This window comes from Amia ocellicauda, chromosome 2 (assembly GCF_036373705.1).
Source record: "Amia ocellicauda isolate fAmiCal2 chromosome 2, fAmiCal2.hap1, whole genome shotgun sequence".
Taxonomy (NCBI): Eukaryota; Metazoa; Chordata; class Actinopteri; order Amiiformes; family Amiidae; genus Amia; species Amia ocellicauda.
The window spans coordinates 56,425,582-56,438,218 of NC_089851.1; the positions used below are offsets into that span (position 1 = coordinate 56,425,582).

Sequence of the window (12,637 nt, forward strand, 5' to 3'; positions counted from 1 at the left end):
TATCTATCTATGACTCTTGATATCTAACTCTCTTGCTTGCTATCGCTCCCCCAATGGTCAGTAGCATAGTAGCATAACAGCAGATCACGGACCACTGTCAATCAGATGCTTGCCTTGCCGTCCATCCATCCATCTCTCTATTTCTCTATCTATCTATGACTCTTGATATCTAACTCTCTTGCTTGCTATCGCTCCCCCAATGGTCAGTAGCATAGTAGCATAACAGCAGATCACGGACCACTGTCAATCAGATGCTTGCCTTGCCGTCCATCCATCCATCCATCTATCTATCTATCTATCTATGACTCTTGATATCTAACTCTCTTGCTTACAATCGCTCCCCCAATGGTCAGTAGCATAGTAGCATAACAGCAGATCACGGACCACTGTCAATCAGATGCTTGCCTTGCCGTCCATCCATCTATCTATCTATCTATCTATGACTCTTGATATCTAACTCTCTTGCTTGCTATCGCTTCCCCAATGACAGTAGCATAGTAGCATAACAGCAGATCACGGACCACTGTGAATCAGATGCTTGCCTTGCCGTCCATCCATCCATCTATCTATCTATCTATCTATCTATGACTCTTGATATCTAACTCTCTTGCTTGCTATCGCTCCCCCAATGGTCAGTAGCATAGTAGCATAACAGCAGATCACGGACCACTGTCAATCAGATGCTTGCCTTGCCGTCCATCCATCCATCCATCTATCTATCTATCTATCTATGACTCTTGATATCTAACTCTCTAGCTTGCTATCGCTCCCCCAATGGTCAGTAGCATAGTAGCATAACAGCAGATCACGGACCACTGTCAATCAGATGCTTGCCTTGCCGTCCATCTATCCATCCATCTATCTATCTATGACTCTTGATATCTAACTCTCTTGCTTGTTATCGCTCCCCCGATGGTAAGTAGCATAGTAGCATAACAGCAGATCACGGACCACTGTCAATCAGATGCTTGCCTTGCCGTCCATCCATCCATCTATCTATCTATCTATCTATGACTCTCGATATCCTCTCTTGCTTGCTATCGCTCCCCCAATGGTCAGTAGCATAGTAGCATAACAGCAGATCACGGACCACTGTCAATCAGATGCTTGCCTTGCCGTCCATCCATCCATCTATCTATCTATCTATCTATGACTCTTGATATCTAACTCTCTTGCTTGCTATCGCTCCCCCAATGGTCAGTAGCATTGTAGCATAACAGCAGATCACGGACCACTGTCAATCAGATGCTTGCCTTGCCGTCCATCCATCCATCTATCTATCTATCTATCTATCTATGACTCTCGATATCTAACTCTCTTGCTTGCTATCGCTCCCCCAATGGTCAGTAGCATAGTAGCATAACAGCAGATCACGGACCACTGTCAATCAGATGCTTGCCTTGCCGTCCATCCATCTATCTATCTATCTATCTATGACTCTTGATATCTAACTCTCTTGCTTGCTATCGCTTCCCCAATGACAGTAGCATAGTAGCATAACAGCAGATCACGGACCACTGTCAATCAGATGCTTGCCTTGCCGTCCATCCATCCATCTCTCTATTTCTCTATCTATCTATGACTCTTGATATCTAACTCTCTTGCTTGCTATCGCTCCCCCAATGGTCAGTAGCATAGTAGCATAACAGCAGATCACGGACCACTGTCAATCAGATGCTTGCCTTGCCGTCCATCCATCCATCCATCTATCTATCTATCTATCTATGACTCTTGATATCTAACTCTCTTGCTTACAATCGCTCCCCCAATGGTCAGTAGCATAGTAGCATAACAGCAGATCACGGACCACTGTCAATCAGATGCTTGCCTTGCCGTCCATCCATCTATCTATCTATCTATCTATGACTCTTGATATCTAACTCTCTTGCTTGCTATCGCTCCCCCAATGGTCAGTAGCATAGTAGCATAACAGCAGATCACGGACCACTGTCAATCAGATGCTTGCCTTGCCGTCCATCCATCCATCTATCTATCTATCTATCTATGACTCTTGATATCTAACTCTCTTGCTTGCTATCGCTCCCCCAATGGTCAGTAGCATAGTAGCATAACAGCAGATCACGGACCACTGTCAATCAGATGCTTGCCTTGCCGTCCATCCATCCATCTATCTATCTATCTATCTATGACTCTTGATATCTAACTCTCTTGCTTGCTATCGCTCCCCCAATGGTCAGTAGCATTGTAGCATAACAGCAGATCACGGACCACTGTCAATCAGATGCTTGCCTTGCCGTCCATCCATCCATCTATCTATCTATCTATCTATGACTCTCGATATCTAACTCTCTTGCTTGCTATCGCTCCCCCAATGGTCAGTAGCATAGTAGCATAACAGCAGATCACGGACCACTGTCAATCAGATGCTTGCCTTGCCGTCCATCCATCTATCTATCTATCTATCTATGACTCTTGATATCTAACTCTCTTGCTTGCTATCGCTTCCCCAATGACAGTAGCATAGTAGCATAACAGCAGATCACGGACCACTGTCAATCAGATGCTTGCCTTGCCGTCCATCCATCCATCTATCTATCTATCTATCTATCTATCTATCTATCTATGACTCTTGATATCTAACTCTCTTGCTTGCTATCGCTCCCCCAATGGTCAGTAGCATAGTAGCATAACAGCAGATCACGGACCACTGTCAATCAGATGCTTGCCTTGCCGTCCATCCATCCATCCATCTATCTATCTATCTATCTATGACTCTTGATATCTAACTCTCTAGCTTGCTATCGCTCCCCCAATGGTCAGTAGCATAGTAGCATAACAGCAGATCACGGACCACTGTCAATCAGATGCTTGCCTTGCCGTCCATCTATCCATCCATCTATCTATCTATGACTCTTGATATCTAACTCTCTTGCTTGTTATCGCTCCCCCGATGGTAAGTAGCATAGTAGCATAACAGCAGATCACGGACCACTGTCAATCAGATGCTTGCCTTGCCGTCCATCCATCCATCTATCTATCTATCTATCTATGACTCTTGATATCTAACTCTCTTGCTTGCTATCGCTCCCCCAATGGTCAGTAGCATTGTAGCATAACAGCAGATCACGGACCACTGTCAATCAGATGCTTGCCTTGCCGTCCATCCATCCATCTATCTATCTATCTATTTATGACTCTCGATATCTAACTCTCTTGCTTGCTATCGCTCCCCCAATGGTAGGTAGCATAGTAGCATAACAGCAGATCACGGACCACTGTCAATCAGATGCTTGCCTTGCCGTCCATCCATCCATCCATCTATCTATCTATCTATCTATCAATGACTCTCGATATCTAACTCTCTTGCTTGCTATCACTCCCCCAATGGTCAGTAGCATAGTAGCATAACAGCAGATCACGGACCACTGTCAATCAGATGCTTGCCTTGCCGTCCATCCATCTATCTATCTATCTATCTATGACTCTTGATATCTAACTCTCTTGCTTGCTATCGCTCCCCCAATGGTCAGTAGCATAGTAGCATAACAGCAGATCACGGACCACTGTCAATCAGATGCTTGCCTTGCCGTCCATCCATCCATCTATCTATCTATCTATCTATGACTCTTGATATCTAACTCTCTTGCTTGCTATCGCTCCCCCAATGGTCAGTAGCATTGTAGCATAACAGCAGATCACGGACCACTGTCAATCGGATGCTTGCCTTGCCGTCCATCCATCCATCTATCTATCTATCTATCTAAGACTCTTGATATCTAACTCTCTTGCTTGCTATCGCTCCCCCAATGGTCAGTAGCATAGTATCATAACAGCAGATCACGGACCACTGTCAATCAGATGCTTGCCTTGCCATCCATCCATCCATCTATCTATCTATCAATCTATGACTCTTGATATCTAACTCTCTTGCTTGCTATCGCTCCCCCAATGGTCAGTAGCATTGTAGCATAACAGCAGATCACGGACCACTGTCAATCAGATGCTTGCCTTGCCATCCATCCATCCATCTATCTATCTATCTATCTATGACTCTCGATATCTAACTCTCTTACTTGCTTTCGTTTACCCAATGGTCAGTAGCATAGTAGCATAACAGCAGATCACGGACCACTGTCAATCAGGTGCTTGCCTTGCCGTCCATCCATCCATCCATCTATCTATCTATCTATCTATCAATGACTCTCGATATCTAACTCTCTTGCTTGCTATCGCTCCCCCAATGGTCAGTAGCATTGTAGCATAACAGCAGATCACGGACCACTGTCAATCAGATGCTGGCCTTGCCGTCCTTCCATCCATCTATCTATCTATCTATCTTTGACTCTTGATATCTAACTCTCTTGCTTGCTATCGCTCCCCCAATGGTCAGTAGCATTGTAGCATAACAGCAGATCACGGACCACTGTCAATCGGATGCTTGCCTTGCCGTCCATCCATCCATCTATCTATCTATCTATCTAAGACTCTTGATATCTAACTCTCTTGCTTGCTATCGCTCCCCCAATGGTCAGTAGCATAGTATCATAACAGCAGATCACGGACCACTGTCAATCAGATGCTTGCCTTGCCATCCATCCATCCATCTATCTATCTATCAATCTATGACTCTTGATATCTAACTCTCTTGCTTGCTATCGCTCCCCCAATGGTCAGTAGCATTGTAGCATAACAGCAGATCACGGACCCACTGTCAATCAGATGCTTGCCTTGCCGTCCATCCATCCATCTATCTATCTATCTATCTAAGACTCTTGATATCTAACTCTCTTGCTTGCTATCGCTCCCCCAATGGTCAGTAGCATAGTATCATAACAGCAGATCACGGACCACTGTCAATCAGATGCTTGCCTTGCCGTCCATCCATCCATCTATCTATCTATCTATCTATCTATGACTCTTGATATCTAACTCTCTTGCTTGCTATCGCTCCCCCAATGGTCAGTAGCATTGTAGCATAACAGCAGATCATGGACCACTGTCAATCAGATGCTTGCCTTGCCGTCCATCCATCCATCTATCTATCTATCTATCTATGACTCTTGATATCTAACTCTCTTACTTGCTTTCAGTCACCCAATGGTCAGTAGCATAGTAGCATAACAGCAGATCACGGACCACTGTCAATCAGATGCTTGCCTTGCCGTCCATCCATCCATCTATCTATCTATCTATCTATGACTCTTGATATCTAACTCTCTTGCTTGCTATCGCTCCCCCAATGGTCACGTATGTTGCATTCAATGACAAAGAAAATCATGTGCTGGAAATGATTTTTGGCAACTGTGAAGGAACTGCACGAGTGCAGTGACCACAACACCTCTCTGTGGTGCAATCAGTCAGTGCGTTTGGCTGTTAAGTGAAAGGATGTTGGTTCGAATCCACCAAGGGACGGCCCACTTTTCCCCCCGCCCCTTGTTATTGTTTCTACTTCTGGCGGTCAGCTTGCCAGACTGCGGCTACAGTAACCTTAAGCTGCTTGCTGCGGACGGCCATCTTGCAAAAATGTATTGAGCGTTTAGAAACTTCCTTTCCATTGCCTAGGCCAACATAAACCAAGGCACTGCTGGGAGTCGAACCCAGGGTTTCCTGTTTACAAGACAGGCGCTTTGACCAACTAAGCCACGGTGCCAGGACTCTCCCATTCCCCAGTGCCTACACTCAGGCGTAAGGCACAAAACAAAACAAAACAAAACAAAACAAAACAAAACAAAACAAAACAAAACAAAACAAAACAAAACAAAACAAAACAAAACAAAACAAAACAAAACAAAACAAAACAAAACAAAACAAAACAAAACAAAATCTGGATGCAGGCTGCAACAAAGGAAGCACACAGAGGTGAAAACGTAAGGTTGACGGGAGCAACAAGCTCCCTGTTGCGACTGTCCAGGGGCGGCAATGGGAATTGGACGTTGGCCGTAGCGCGTGTCCTTTGGGTTCTGGATCTTCTTTACAAACCGGCGTCTGTCCAGTTGGCTTTCCGGTTCATTACGTCCTCTGATGGCTTTACGATAAGCCTATCTTGCTAAAACTGATGGTCGACAAAGCGGAAGCACAAGCTTCGCAAGGAGCACAGAAAGCCGGCCTAAGGCACCGCTGGGATTTGAACCCAGGACCTCCTGTTTACTAGACAGGCGCTTTAACCAACTAAGCCACGGCGCCAAATCTGCCTGTGCTGCTGCTGATAGTAGAATAACAGCAGATCACGGACCACTGTCAATCAGATGCTTGCCTTGCCGTCCATCCATCCATCTATCTATCTATCTATCTATCTATCTATCTATCTATCTATCTATCTATCTATCTATCTATCTATCTATCTATCTATCTATCTATCTATCTATGACTCTTGATATCTAACTCTCTTGCTTGCTATCGCTCCCCCAATGGTCAGTAGCATTGTAGCATAACAGCAGATCACGGACCAATGTCAATCAGATGCTTGCCTTGCCGTCCATCCATCCATCTATCTATCTATCTATCCATGACTCTCGATATCTAACTCTCTTGCTTGCTATCGCCCCCCCAATGGTCAGTAGCATAGTAGCATAACAGCAGATCACGGACCACTGTCAATCAGATGCTTGCCTTGCCGTCCATCCATCCACCCATCCATCTACCTATCTATGACTCTTGATATCTAACTCTCTTGCTTGCTATCGCTCCCCCAATGGTCAGTAGCATAGTAGCATAACAGCAGATCACGGACCACTGTCAATCAGATGCTTGCCTTGCCGTCCATCCATCCATCTATCTATCTATCTATCTATGACTCTTGATATCTAACTCTCTGGCTTGCTATCGCTCCCCCAATGGTCAGTAGCATAGTAGCATAACAGCAGATCACGGACCACTGTCACTCAGATGCTTGCCTTGCCGTCCATCCATCCATCCATCTATCTATCTATCTATCAATGACTCTCGATATCTAACTCTCTTGCTTGCTATCGCTCCCCCAATGGTCAGTAGCATAGTAGCATAACAGCAGATCACGGACCACTGTCAATCAGATGCTTGCCTTGCCGTCCATCCATCCATCTATCTATCTATCTATCTATGACTCTTGATATCTAACTCTCTTGCTTGCTATCGCCCCCCCAATGGTCAGTAGCATAGTAGCATAACAGCAGATCACGGACCACTGTCAATCAGATGCTTGCCTTGCCGTCCATCCATCCATCCATCTATCTATCAATCTATCAATGACTCTCGATATCTAACTCTCTTACTTGCTATCGCTCCCCCAATGGTCAGTAGCATAGTAGCATAACAGCAGATCACGGACCACTGTCAATCAGATGCTTGCCTTGCCGTCCATCCATCCATCCATCTATCTATCTATCTATCAATGACTCTCGATATCTAACTCTCTTACTTGCTATCGCTCCCCCAATGGTCAGTAGCATAGTAGCATAACAGCAGATCACGGACCACTGTCAATCAGATGCTTGCCTTGCCGTCCATCCATCCATCTATCTATCTATCTATCTATGACTCTTGATATCTAACTCTCTTGCTTGCTATCGCCCCCCCAATGGTCAGTAGCATAGTAGCATAACAGCAGATCACGGACCACTGTCAATCAGATGCTTGCCTTGCCGTCCATCCATTCATCCATCTATCTATCAATCTATCAATGACTCTCGATATCTAACTCTCTTACTTGCTATCGCTCCCCCAATGGTCAGTAGCATAGTAGCATAACAGCAGATCACGGACCACTGTCAATCAGATGCTTGCCTTGCCGTCCATCCATCCATCTATCTATCTATCTATCTATGACTCTTGATATCTAACTCTCTGGCTTGCTATCGCTCCCCCAATGGTCAGTAGCATAGTAGCATAACAGCAGATCACGGACCACTGTCACTCAGATGCTTGCCTTGCCGTCCATCCATCCATCCATCTATCTATCTATCTATCAATGACTCTCGATATCTAACTCTCTTGCTTGCTATCGCTCCCCCAATGGTCAGTAGCATAGTAGCATAACAGCAGATCACGGACCACTGTCAATCAGATGCTTGCCTTGCCGTCCATCCATCCATCTATCTATCTATCTATCTATGACTCTTGATATCTAACTCTCTTGCTTGCTATCGCCCCCCCAATGGTCAGTAGCATAGTAGCATAACAGCAGATCACGGACCACTGTCAATCAGATGCTTGCCTTGCCGTCCATCCATCCATCCATCTATCTATCAATCTATCAATGACTCTCGATATCTAACTCTCTTACTTGCTATCGCTCCCCCAATGGTCAGTAGCATAGTAGCATAACAGCAGATCACGGACCACTGTCAATCAGATGCTTGCCTTGCCGTCCATCCATCCATCCATCTATCTATCTATCTATCAATGACTCTCGATATCTAACTCTCTTGCTTGCTATCACTCCCCCAATGGTCAGTAGCATAGTAGCATAACAGCAGATCACGGACCACTGTCACTCAGATGCTTGCCTTGCCGTCCATCCATCCATCCATCTATCTATCTATCTATCAATGACTCTCGATATCTAACTCTCTTGCTTGCTATCGCTCCCCCAATGGTCAGTAGCATAGTAGCATAACAGCAGATCACGGACCACTGTCAATCAGATGCTTGCCTTGCCGTCCATCCATCCATCTATCTATCTATCTATGACTCTTGATATCTAACTCTCTTGCTTGCTATCGCTCCCCCAATGGTCAGTAGCATTGTAGCATAACAGCAGATCACGGACCACTGTCAATCAGATGCTTGCCTTGCCGTCCATCCATTCATCCATCCATCTATCTATCTATCTATCAATGACTCTCGATATCTAACTCTCTTACTTGCTATCGCTCCCCCAATGGTCAGTAGCATAGTAGCATAACAGCAGATCACGGACCACTGTCAATCAGATGCTTGCCTTGCCGTCCATCCATCTATCTATCTATCTATCTATCTATGACTCTCGATATCTAACTCTCTTGCTTGCTATCGCTCCCCCAATGGTCAGTAGCATAGTAGCATAACAGCAGATCACGGACCACTGTCACTCAGATGCTTGCCTTGCCGTCCATCCATCCATCCATCTATCTATCTATCTATCAATGACTCTCGATATCTAACTCTCTTGCTTGCTATCGCTCCCCCAATGGTCAGTAGCATAGTAGCATAACAGCAGATCACGGACCACTGTCAATCAGATGCTTGCCTTGCCGTCCATCCATCCATCTATCTATCTATCTATCTATCTATGACTCTCGATATCTAACTCACTTGCTTGCTATCGCTCCCCCAATGGTCAGTAGCATAGTAGCATAACAGCAGATCACGGACCACTGTCAATCAGATGCTTGCCTTGCCGTCCATCCATCCATCTATCTATCTATCTATCTATGACTCTTGATATCTAACTCACTTGCTTGCTATCGCTCCCCCAATGGTCAGTAGCATTGTAGCATAACAGCAGATCACGGACCACTGTCAATCAGATGCTTGCCTTGCCGTCCATCCATCCATCTATCTATCTATCTAGCTAGCTATCTATCTATGACTCTCGATATCTAACTCTCTTGCTTGCTGTCGCTCCCCCAATGGTCACGTATGTTGCATTCAACGACAAAGAAAATCGTGTGCTGGAAATGATTTTTGGCAACTGTGAAGGAACTGCACGACTGCAGCAACCACAACACCTCTGTCTGTGTCTGTGGCGCAATCGGTCAGCGTGTTTGGCTGTTAACCAAAAGGATTGTGGTTTGATTCCACCCAGGGACGGCCCACTTTTCCCCCCGCCCCTTGTTATTGTTTCTACTTCTGGCGGTCAGCTTGCCAGACTGCGGCTACAGTAACCTTAAGCTGCTTGCTGCGGACGGCTATCTTGCAAAAATGTATTGAGCGTTTAGAAACTTCCTTTCCATTGCCTAGGCCAACATAAACCAAGGCACTGCTGGGCGTCGAACCCAGGGTTTCCTGTTTACAAGGCAGGCACTTTGACCAACTAAGCCACGGTGCCAGGACTCTCCCATTCTCCAGTACCTACACCCAGGCGTAAGAAACAAAACAACTGCTTGAGGCAGACCCTCACCTGATCACCACATGTGGTTACACTTTAAGAAGGGGTGAGTTTAAGGTCATCGGTAACATCACAAAGGTTGGCAGCATTTTACATGAATATGTAAAGTAAAAAACACACACTACATGTAAATAAGCCATAATACTTGTTTAGTGTATGTAAGCTCGTTCTGTAATCATACATCATCCATACTAGTATTTAATAATTGAATTAACTATACACAACCTACTTGCTCAATTCACTCTTGTTACCGTGTAATTACAGTGCAAGTAAATTGTAATAATTGTAGCTTTGTATATTGGGCCATATTTTACATGTAACTATATATTTCATATTTGTCCAATTAATGTACATTTGTCTTTGTTTTTTTTAGCTGGTACCAAAACATTGGTCTCTGGAACTAAAAGGTCGGAAATTGGAAGAACTATTAATGACAAATGAATGACCGCTGATACAAGTAAATAGTGTTTCCTCAAATCTAAAGTGAGACCTTTTTGAATGAATCTGTAATACATGCCCTATACACTCACCTAAAGGATTATTAGGAACACCTGTTCAATTTCTCATTAATGCAATTATCTAACCAACCAATCACATGGCAGTTGCTTCAATGCATTTAGGGGTGTGGTCCTGGTCAAGACAATCTCCTGAACTCCAAACTGAATGTCTGAATGGGAAAGAAAGGTGATTTAAGCCATTTTGAGCGTGGCATGGTTGTTGGTGCCAGACGGGCCGGTCTGAGTATTTCACAATCTGCTCAGTTACTGGGATTTTCACGCACAACCATTTCTAGGGTTTACAAAGAATGGTGTGAAAAGGGAAAAACATCCAGTATGCGGCAGTCCTGTGGGCGAAAATGCCTTGTTGATGCTAGAGGTCAGAGGAGAATGGGCCGACTGATTCAAGCTGATAGAAGAGCAACTTTGACTGAAATAACCACTCGTTACAACCGAGGTATGCAGCAAAGCATTTGTGAAGCCACAACACGTACAACCTTGAGGCGGATGGGCTACAACAGCAGAAGACCCCACCGGGTACCACTCATCTCCACTACAAATAGGAGAAAGAGGCTACAATTTGCACAAGCTCACCAAAATTGGACAGTTGAAGACTGAAAAAATGTTGCCTGGTCTGATGAGTCTCGATTTCTGTTGAGACATTCAGATGGTAGAGTCAGAATTTGGCGTAAACAGAATGAGAACATGGATCCATCATGCCTTGTTACCACTGTGCAGGCTGGTGGTGGTGGGGGATGTTTTCTTGGCACACTTTATGCCCCTTATTGCCAATTGGGCATCGTTTAAATGCCACGGCCTACCTGAGCATTGTTTCTGACCATGTCCATCCCTTTATGACCACCATGTACCCATCCTCTGATGGCTACTTCCAGCAGGATAATGCACCATGTCACAAAGGTCGAATCATTTCAAATTGGTTTCTTGAACATGACAATGAGTTCACTGTACTAAACTGGCCCCCACAGTTACCAGATCTCAGCCCAATAGAGCATCTTTGGGATGTGGTGGAACGGGAGCTTTGTGCCCTGGATGTGCATCCCACAAATCTCCATCAATTGCAAGATGCTATCCTATCAATATGGGCCAACATTTCTAAAGAATGCTTTCAGCACCTTGTTGAATCAATGCCACGTAGAATTAAGGCAGTTCTGAAGGCAAAAGTGGGTCAAACACCAAGTGAGTACCAAGTGAAATCTATTAAAGTATTGAAGTATCCCAATGTTATAAGTTACACTTCATGTATACATGTGTTTGGAAGTTTATCCAAATATATTCTACCAGTATATTTAGAATGCAACATTTTTGCAGTCTAATATATTCACAGTATACAATACATGCAATATGAGATTGTTGTGTATTTAGCAGTATACTAAATGTATATTATAAGGAGACATATATGTATGCATTTTTATATATTTAGTATAAAATACATGTGTAGATGTTACAGTATATTTGCATATAATTATATATATTAAAAACAAGTTTACATATAATTCTGAATATACTTAAGTTATATTAAGCAATATTTGTATTGTATAATATAGTGTATTTGACCATATTTATGTATCAAGTGACATACTAAAACTGCAATTGATATTTAAAAGTATATTTTCACCATATATTATACTGTTTCCTCAATATATTAATAATAAACTGTTTTATTTTTTTCTGCAAAATAAGTAAAGTTTACTTATTTATTTCTGGAGAAATAAGTAATAGTTACTCATTCCTTATTTCTGTTTCCCTGTTTTTTCACAAAATAAGTAATGGTTATTTCAAAAATCCCTGTTTACAAATGTAAGGACTTATAGGACAACAGCATTACATACAGATAGATAACATACATTAGTTATTATGCTAACAAGTGTCCATTATAAACAATCTATTAACAAATTATTGATTATGTTATTGTTATATGATTATTACAAATTATACATATATTAGACATTTTTATTTAAACATTTTTGCTATACTATGTAGTTTGCATGTTCTCCCCGTGTCCACGTGGGTTTCCTCCCACCGTCCAAAGACATGTGGGTTAGGTTAATTGGCTTCTCTAAATTGCCCTGTATGTGGGTGTGTCTGCGTGTGT

At 43.5% G+C, this 12,637-nt stretch overlaps 2 non-coding genes across 2 annotated transcripts; both read right to left on the bottom strand.

Moving 5' to 3' along the window:
- Nucleotides 1–5,537: 5,537 nt before the first annotated feature.
- On the bottom strand, nt 5,538–5,611 carry trnat-ugu (transfer RNA threonine (anticodon UGU)). Its single transcript has one exon. It is a non-coding gene; the product is annotated as a tRNA-Thr (tRNA).
- Nucleotides 5,612–6,070: 459 nt separating this feature from the next.
- On the bottom strand, nt 6,071–6,144 carry trnat-agu (transfer RNA threonine (anticodon AGU)). Its single transcript has one exon. It is a non-coding gene; the product is annotated as a tRNA-Thr (tRNA).
- Between the last annotated feature and the right edge of the window lie 6,493 nt (nt 6,145–12,637).